This window comes from Lucilia cuprina, chromosome 5 (assembly GCF_022045245.1).
Source record: "Lucilia cuprina isolate Lc7/37 chromosome 5, ASM2204524v1, whole genome shotgun sequence".
In the NCBI taxonomy this organism is placed as follows: domain Eukaryota; kingdom Metazoa; phylum Arthropoda; class Insecta; order Diptera; family Calliphoridae; genus Lucilia; species Lucilia cuprina.
In genome coordinates, this window is record NC_060953.1 from 63,831,783 (window position 1) to 63,841,792 (window position 10,010).

The 10,010-nt window shown below is 28.2% G+C and overlaps 1 non-coding gene across 1 annotated transcript; it reads right to left on the minus strand.

Annotated features, from left to right (window-relative positions):
- Positions 1-7,255: 7,255 nt before the first annotated feature.
- Positions 7,256-7,337, minus strand: Trnas-gcu. Its single transcript has one exon. It is a non-coding gene; the product is annotated as a tRNA-Ser (tRNA).
- Between the last annotated feature and the right edge of the window lie 2,673 nt (positions 7,338-10,010).

The following is a 10,010-nucleotide window of genomic DNA, read 5'->3' on the forward strand; positions in this document are numbered from 1 at the left end:
AGTTCAGTTCTAGTTCAGTTCTAGTTCAGTTCTAGTTCAGTTCTAGTTCAGTTCTAGTTCAGTTCTAGTTCAGTTCTAGTTCAGTTCTATTTCAGTTCTAGTTCAGGATGCTTTTTTGCTAATGTAAAACATTTAAAGTAAAATAGAATTCAACAACAATTTCAGTTATATCTAAAAAACATAAATAAACCGAAATGATCAAAGTCCTTTTGCACACTTATAAAAGTAATGTTCTATGTTATCAATACGTACGCCCAATATTTGTTGTTAATTTTCAACATTCATTCATTATCTATCAATAAATTCTACTATTAAATTAAAAATTAATTTATCTTGAAAATGTTAAAAATAACTATTATAGAGCAAAAATAGTAAAAAGGTAGTTTTAACCTTCCGGTAAAACAAAAAAAACATAAAACTGACATTGAACTTCTAAAGGTATTCGACGACGAACGATAATGAAAATATGAAAAGACTAGAACTGAGAAATATAAATTTTTACTATTTTTAGAAAAATAGCAGATAAAAAATAAATCAAAAGCACAAAGAAAATAAAATTTATAAAAATGTTAGTTACAGTGACCTGGATTAAAAATAGATACAAGATACAAGGGGACAATCTTAGTTATTTTCCCAGCCAAAGGTATTTATTTTTACTTCATTCAGTTGGCTGCAATTCTATTTACTTTAGTTTCAAATTAATTTAGACTTTGTTTAAAGATGTTATTACAAGTTTTTATTTTACTAGTTAAACCCACATAAGCGGATTTAACTATTTTTACTAAGAAAACCCACCTAGAACACCTTCAAACCAGTTTAAACTGACAATTAAGAAGAAAAAATAAAACAAACAAAAATTCTGCAAAAAAACAAAACTACTTTAACTGCAAGTCAATGTAAATTGTTGTCATTAATTATAAAATTATCATTATAAGTTTATTTTCTGTTTTTTTTTTTTTTTTTGTTTTGTTCTTTGTTTCAATTGCATTTTCAAATTTAATTTCAAACTAAAACTACGCCCGTCATTAATAAAGACTTAATTATAGAACGAACTTTATTTTATATGAATATACTGACTGAGGAGTGCAGCAATTAGTTCTTTAAGACATTGAACAACAACTTACTCACACAACAAATGAAACGAGAAATGAAGAAAAAATAATATTTATATTTGACATGCGTTTGGATATGAGTTTTACAAACATTTATGTCATGACATGAGTGACAGACGGACGGAGGGACGTACTTATGACAGTCTTGTGTGTTGTAAGTGTTTAGGGTTTTTATCGATATAATTCCTTGGAAAATTTACGGAGTTTTTCTTTGTTTAGAAAACTATTTTGGTAATTTTTTTTTTTAGAAAATTTTTGTAAAATTGTTATTTTATAAAAAATTGCCATAAATTTTCATTTTAAATAAAGTTTTTGATACACTTTCTTTTTATAGAAAATTGTCATAAATTTTCTTTTTAAAAACATTTAAATTTTCTTTTACAGAAAATTTTTGACAAATTTTCTTTTAATAGAATTTTTTTATAGAAAATTTTTAACAAATTTTCTTTTTATAGATAATTTTCTTTTTATAATAAATGTTTGGAAATTTTCTTTTTATAGAAAATTTTTGACAAATTTCCTTTTTTTTTTAAATTTTTGACAATTTTTCTTTTCAAAGAGAGTTTTTGACAAATTTTCATTTTATAGGAAATTTTTGACAAATTTTCTTTTTATAGGAAATTTTTGACAAATTTTCTTTTTATAGGGAATTTTTGACAAATTTTCTTTTTATAGGAAATTTTTGACAAATTTTCTTTTTATAGAAAATTTTTGACAAATTTTCTTATTATAGAAAAATTTTGAGAAATTTTCTTTTTATAGGAAATTTTTGAGATATTTTCTTTTTATAGGAAATTTTTGAGATATTTTCTTTTTATAGAAAATTTTTCAGAAATTAACTTTTTATAAAAAATTTTTGAGAAATTTTCTTTTTATAGAAAATTTTTGTTAAATTTTATTTTTATAAAAAATTTTTTTGACAAATTCTCTTTTATAAAAAGTTTTTGACAAATTTTCTTTTTATAAAAAATATTTGACAAATTTTCTTTTCATTGAACATTTTTGACAAAAATTTTATTTTTCATTGAAAATTTTTGACAAATTTTCTTTTTAAAATTGTGATAACTTTTTTTTGCAAGTAGCAAGTGAACCTGGACTTAAAAACTTTGGAAAATTTAGAACCCTATTATCAAGTATTGTCGCACATTTACGTTACAAATTAAAGTCTATGCGAATAGAGGCGTTTTAGTTACTTTATTGTTTTCATATTTATTGCGAGTAATTCAAAAGCAGATTAATATTTGATTTGCATAAAAACCCTGGTCTGAGGAAAACACTTTAAAAAAGAGAGGGAGGGTTTAACATATGTCAAACAAATTATATGAATGATAGTAAATGAATTGTAAAACATATAATGCATAGGCGTTGGTTTGGGAAAAACCCCACATTAAAAAAGAAATAATGACAAACACTATGCAAATCGAACATTTTATTACTCTTTAATTTAAACATAAATATTAAAATCACTAATCACTTTTTTGATGTAAAAAACTTTTGCTAATATCCCAAGGTGGGATAACTCCTAATCAAACCCTGTTGATTATAAAGCTAGTCCTCAAATTAAAGTCCTGATTACATTTCTTATACCAAATCTTAAACTAAACTATATCAAATTTCTCTAAAACAAAAAATTAAATATAAAGGAAGTACGTCCGTTATCTAAATATTTTCAACTTAACCTAAAAAAAAGTAATACATATATAGTCAAACCAACACTTTTGATCACTTACAAACAAATTTATTTCCTAAAGTGTATAGAGCAACTATACGTCCGTCCGGCCGACCATCCAGTATATGACTGAGTCAGTGTCTCTGGGTTTGTCTGTCACTGAACAAAGTCTCGTCAGACCCATTTACTAGCAGCAAATGATAGAAGTCATTGTTGATGATGGCTGTTGTTGTAATACACTAGTGTTTTTCGTATTTTGTTGTTTTTTTTTTTTTTGCATTTTACTTAAAAATTCCCACAACATCCGGTTTTTGTTTGTTGTACGTAAATATATAAAGCAAAGCTTTTGTTGCTGTTGTTTTTTTAGTTTTTTTTTCTTGCTACAGCCCAAACGGATGTGCTTTACTTCCACACTGCAGTCAGTGCAGTATTGTGCATTCAATTGCATTACAGTGTGCTGTGTGTGGAACTGTGTAAAGAGCAGTTTGTTTCTCATGCACATTACCCGCAATACATTATGTATGCAGTATATGTCTGTTGTGCGGATTTTTACTAAAAGTTGTTGCAGTTAGCAGTTGTTATTGCTGTTGTCGTCATTGTTGTTGTTACAAGCCGACTTCTTCCCAATCACCGACAAAACGGCACAGTAGTAACGGCCACAAATATTTAAAATGAGAAGAAGAAAAAAATGTTTACATTTAAAAGTATGACTGTGTGTGTATAATTTCTTAATAAATATTTAGTGGATAAATAGCGTATTGAAAGCAGAGTTTTGATAGCATCCAAAAAAGTATTAGAGATGATTAGACTATAGACTAGACTATAGAATGGACTATAGACTAGACTATACACTAGACTATAGACTAGACTATAGACTAGACTATAGACTAGACTATAGACTAGACTATAGACTAGACTATAGACTAGACTATAGACTAGACTATAGACTAGACTATAGACTAGACTATAGACTAGACTATAGACTAGACTATAGACTAGACTATAGACTAGACTATAGACTAGACTATAGACTAGACTATAGACTAGACTAGACTATACACTAGACTATAGACTAGACTATACACTAGACTATAGAATACTATTTCCATAACGAGATAATCATACAAGTTTCCATCTCTACCGAAAAACTTTTCTCAATCAAATACATATTTAAATTCTTTTACTATTCTGACATATGTACACTCAACTTCATTCTTATAGACATGACTCGACTTTGTACTTTTGTCTTTAAGAGTATTTTTTGATTGTATCTATAATAATTTTAAATATATAAATATATGTATATGAATATACATATGCAGTAAGTATGACGCAGCTGATCAAAATCTATGTATGGCAATCATTTGCAGTTTAATAATGATAATACGAGCAATAAGCGTGCCATACATTTACTAGTTTTTTGTATCTGGTTTCTTTCCACACACACACATACATAATAAGTATCGGAACAATACTCGGATGTTGGTATGTATGGATGTATATAGAAATGTGAATATGTATATTTATGCTACGATTTGCTGTTGTTGTTGGTATTTTAGCAGACATCCGTTTGGTTTACGATGTATATTTGTATGTATAAGCTATCTACTAGATTTATACATACATATGTACATTTGCAATTTTACAGATACAAAATATTTTTGTTTAAATGTTGTTGTATTGAGTTATTTCTTCCTCTATTTTTTGATTGTAAATGTATGCTAAAAAATTTAAAAAAAAATAAAAAATTTTATGATTTTGTCAACTAAAAACGATGAGCCAGTCAGTCAATCTTTCATTCATACATTCATTCATATATGTAGTCAGTGGCATTGTCATTTATGAACTTAGTGTCACATTCGCAATATGTGACTCATAGACAACAAATTTTTTGTTTTGTATGTGATTGACATACAAATTAGTTTCATATTTTAGATTTTTTTATTATTTTTTTTTTGTAAAAAATATTATTAATATTAATTTTTATTTTATTGTGTCGTCAAATAAAATTACGAGAACATTTGGAAAACTATAAAAGGCGTTTGGCGAAAAACTTTTAATAAATTTTTATTACTAATTATTTAATATGTTTTTTATATAAAGTTTCACTTGTTTGTGTTTTAAATATTTGTTTTAAGCTATTTTTAGCTTATTCGATTTCTGAGTCTGGCGTCTGGTGTTTGATTTTACTGCGCATGCCCGCCAGCCTAAATTATGCCGGGTTTTTTCTTTTTTTAATATTATTAAAGGGTTTACTTTTCCTACTTTATGAGGAATAAGTAAACGTGTAATTAGCATAAACACTTTAGTTTTTTTAGCTTTTAAGCATTTAATATTCAAAGCAGGTTTCGCACATGTTCACTTACGCGTGGTACTATTTTTAGAAACATTTAAAGAGACCACAAATGGAAGAGCTGAATGAATTAAAATAAAAAGTTTTTTTTTTTTTAAGTCTTTGTACTGTAGGTTTCTAGGCAAACCTATCGTAAATATTATTTTAAATTCAATGAGTTTGAAATTCCCAAGAATAATGACAATAATCAGTGGTCACAATAAACTTCGAATTTTTTCATGTACCATAGGAATGTTGCAAAGTTTATAAAAGATTTTCATTGTCTGGGTAGTACATGCAACATCAGCTGTTTAAGAAATTTGTCTTCTTTTTGCCATAGTTTTAGTTTTAAAACATCGCCCTGTTAGCGTCCAAGTATTCCAACATTCTTCTAAAAATCTGTTAATGTCATTCATCTATCATTGGGTGTTTGGCATATGAAGCCATTTAAACCATTAAAAAACTTGGTTGACATCACATTGCATTTCCGGGAAATCAGCTGAGGTAATAACAAGTGCGTTACGTTAGTTATTTCATACGATGACGACGACGCCGACGACGGCAAATCACTTGGCTTTTATTTTTTCATATAAATAAGTAGAAAAAATAGCAAATAACAAAACAACAACGTAATTGTTATTATTGTTTTCAATTGACAATTGGCAATGACATACTAAATTGTTTAGCAAAAAATATAAAAAAGCAACAACTAATGAAAATGAGAACAAATGCTTTATAAATAAGTGAACACGAAAACAAAACAAAAAATATTCAAACAGATAAAAAACTATGAAAACAGCAACTTTGTAAAAGGTGGTGGTGGCAGCAGCAGCAATCAGATATAAATGAAAACATTTTTCACACATTATTCACACTCAATAACGACCTACAACAACTGTGCAACATGAGTAGTTTTGCCAAATTGACTGTTCTAACATCCTACGTATCTGATGGATACTTACTGGTTACATAATAGGTCAATCCTAGCAGTTGTTTTGTAGGTCAACTAAGCAACAGGTGTAGCTTTATCAAATTTACTCTTCAAACAACCTACGTGGTTTATAAGTGAGATAAGGACAGAACCAACTAACTAACTAACTACCTTTAGATATATCTATCTATCTATCTATCTATCTATCTATCTATCTATCTATCTATCTATCTATCTATCTATCTATCTATCTATCTATCTATCTATCTATCTATCTATCTATCTATCTATCTATCTATCTATCTATCTATCTATCTATCTATCTTTCTATCTATCTATCTATCTATCTATCTATCTATCTATCTATCTATCTATCTATCTATCTAACTATCTATCTATCTATCTATCTATCTATCTATCTATCTATCTATCTATCTATCTATCTATCTATCTATTTATCTATCTCTCTCTATCTATCTATCTATCTATCTATCTATCTATCTATCTATCTATCTATCTATCTATCTATCTATCTATCTATCTATCTATCTATCTATCTATCTAACTAACTATCTACCTACTTACCTAACTAACTTACTAACTAACTAACTAACTAATTAACTAACTTACTAAATAACTAAATAACCGAAGTCTCTGATCCTTAACTTGCGAAATTGAAAATACTTCTTCAACTCTCCATTAGTAAGCAAACGTGGAAGTGCTTGCGTCCAATGTCATCCCCGTGTTCAGTTATGGAGTTAATGACGAAGTTTTGTTTTAAGCCAGTCTTGTATTAAATGAGCGATATGTATGTATATTCGTTCGTTATAGTTTTTCTAAAATCTAGATCGATGTTCCTAGTAGGAACTTCCTACTTACTCTTTATTTAAATATTTGTTTTAATCTGAATTAGTAGTTAGTTTGAAAAAAGAATGTATATGCAAATATATTTATATCAAATCCAAAGAAATACTCCTAGGCCTCTATCGGGTCTGTTGTGCGCTACCGGTGCCTTAGGTTTACTCGTATCCACTACTTCAGGTCTAACATACTAGAATACTAACCTACCGGAATTAGTAACTTTTTTCAGATTTTTTTTTTCAAAAAAAGCAAAATCTTCAAGAGATCTAAATATTATCCAATTATATTATCTTATTTTCTCTGGGTTCTATGGGCCAGTCCAAATAAATTATATAAAAGAAGTACTTAATCGACGAGGATGGGATTCGAACCCACGCGTGCAGAGCACATTGGATTAGCAGTCCAACGCCTTAACCACTCGGCCACCTCGTCACGTGGTTTAAAGGATTTGCATAACACTCACTTAAACATTGCAATTCAAAAATTCTCAGTTTCAAAAGGTTTTCAGATCAACTTAAAGTATCTAAACAAAAGCTGCAGTTTAATATGCATAAAAAATTACTCAATTGATAAGTAAACATTAGATATTTAATAATTTAAAAACCTACATATGGCTTTGCCATCAAAAGTAAATAAATATTTTTATATTATATCTTAAAATAGGTTTAATTATTAAGCTAAAAACAGTCTCGAATGGGAATTGAACAATTGATTAAGTGGATAATATTTCAATGCTTTTTAATGTAAAACTTAAAACATATTGCAAAGTATTATTACCAAACACCAGGGAACGAGTATATCGATATCCTTTATAAACAAAATGGCTAATTTAAATTGGTTTGCTAAGATATGGGAAGCTCCGAAGTATTTTTAAAAAATCTAGTGCAAATATAAAATATTTTTTTAAAATAGTAACAATTATATATATAAATAAGTATGTATGTATGTGTAAGCGTTTAATTGCCTGTGTGAGTATATAATTAAATTTAAAAATTACTATTAATGGTTTTACTATAATAGAGAAAAAAAAACTTAATTAAATATTTACTACAGCAAACACAACTACGCTAAAATGTACGAAAAGAAAAAAATATACATTTATAAACAACAATTAAATTTCATTCATAAAATTTTTTTTACAAAAGGAAATACAATGCGACACAAAAGTATACGCCATCACATGAGTTGGTTCTCTTTTTATTAATTTATACTAACAAACTGATCATTCATTAACTTACAATTACTCGTTGTCTCTGACTCATTGTTTGCTTACTCATTTGTTTGCGTAGTGGGTTAGCTAGTCTGCTAGTTAGTCACACACTCACTCTGTCAGTTCGTTATACTATCAACTAGTAGTTTGTTGTTATTCTTCTCTCATTTATGTGACCAAATTTGTGACATCCGCTTATCCGCATTGTATGAATAGAGTATATTTTTTTTAATGTAAGATTTTATTTGTTGATGTAGGCTCATTACACCAACAACAAATAATGAATGGAATAATAGCTGCAACTGTAATCAGAGAATTAAAGGAATTGACTTTACTATTGATTTCATTAAAATCGGATTGCTCATTCAAGTTTAAAAGAAATTTTTATAATAAAAGTATCAGCATTTTTAAGATATTCGTCCAATATTTAAAAAAAGATTCAATTAGAAAAGTGTTATGACTTAGCCAATGTGCGGATCAGAAGTGATGATTTCAACAAGAAGTAGAAGTAAAAATTGTAGAGCTTGAAAATTATTAACTCAAGAAGTAAATTTTGAAAGAGTTTTTAAGCAGGGTCTTGAAATAGCATTTACATGTTCGAAATACAGCATAAAAACTATAAAAGAAAATATTATTTGACATGAATTATTATCTGAGTCGCATTCTTGACAATAACCCTAAGCATAAGAGATCGTATGTAAGTTTCGGCCAACCAGACGAATCGTCACAAAAACCAAATATCTAGAGCCCTAAGATCCATTTAATAGCAACTACAGGTGGGTCCGATTTAAATGGAATTTAACAGGGAAATAAAGTTTTGAATTTTGATCACATGGACCCATATAGTGCTCTACTAAAGTCCTAATATAGGACACATCGAATATGGAGAAGTTTAAAATGTTAACATTTATACATTTCTGGTTCGATTTGAGAATATCTGTTTGAAGTTAAGTCCGGTTATATTTGCATTTGAACAATTGCATTTGAACCTTTTAACCTTCACAGGATTTGAACACTTCTTAACCTTTTAACCTCCACAAAACATATCGGTGCTAGACGCTAGGTTGGATAACCATAGCGATTAAATGACGTCTAAGACCAACTAAATATGACACGTAGTCTTTATAAATGTGTAATTAGACCCATTTTTACTAATGGTTCAGTAATCAATAAAACTGCAGGGAGTTCTTCGTACATATTGCTTGGGTATAAGTGATGCCATGAGACAACCAAAGTCTCGGGAAACCTTGCTACCCAAAGAAATCAATATAAGATAAAAAGCGGAACTTACAGTCGAACGGCTGAAAACTTTAGGTAAACTTTCCTTTAGCAGTTAAAGGACACGTCATCAATGAACACCGATCACATTGGAAAGCTACACTTAGTCATCGGACCTGTCTGATCACATACCAGATTCATAATATGTCGGAAATACTGATACAAGATAGAATGTTTTGGTCAAGCCACGGAAATACTGATACCAGATAGAATGTCTTGCTCAAGTCACTTCTTATGGAGACGTTATGACATTGGATTATGGTTATGACTTAAAACATAATTTTAGTCATTATAAAACAATTTAGATCAGTGATCTTAATTTAGATCTTGTTTTATAACCACAATTTTGTAAACTATATTCACAATTAGTAATCCTATATAAAGTATGCAACACAATATTTTTATTTTCCTCAATACCTCAAACATTGTTTTCATACTCGTTAATTAAATTAAATTAAATTCACATCATTTGGTCTGGTAATTTTCAAACAGTCTGATCATGTAAATTCCGTTTACAAAATAAATAAATCAACTGAAAACCACAATAAAATAATGTGAACAAATAAACAATTTTGAACTAATTAAAACTACAAATAAAGACCAAAAACAAACAAAAA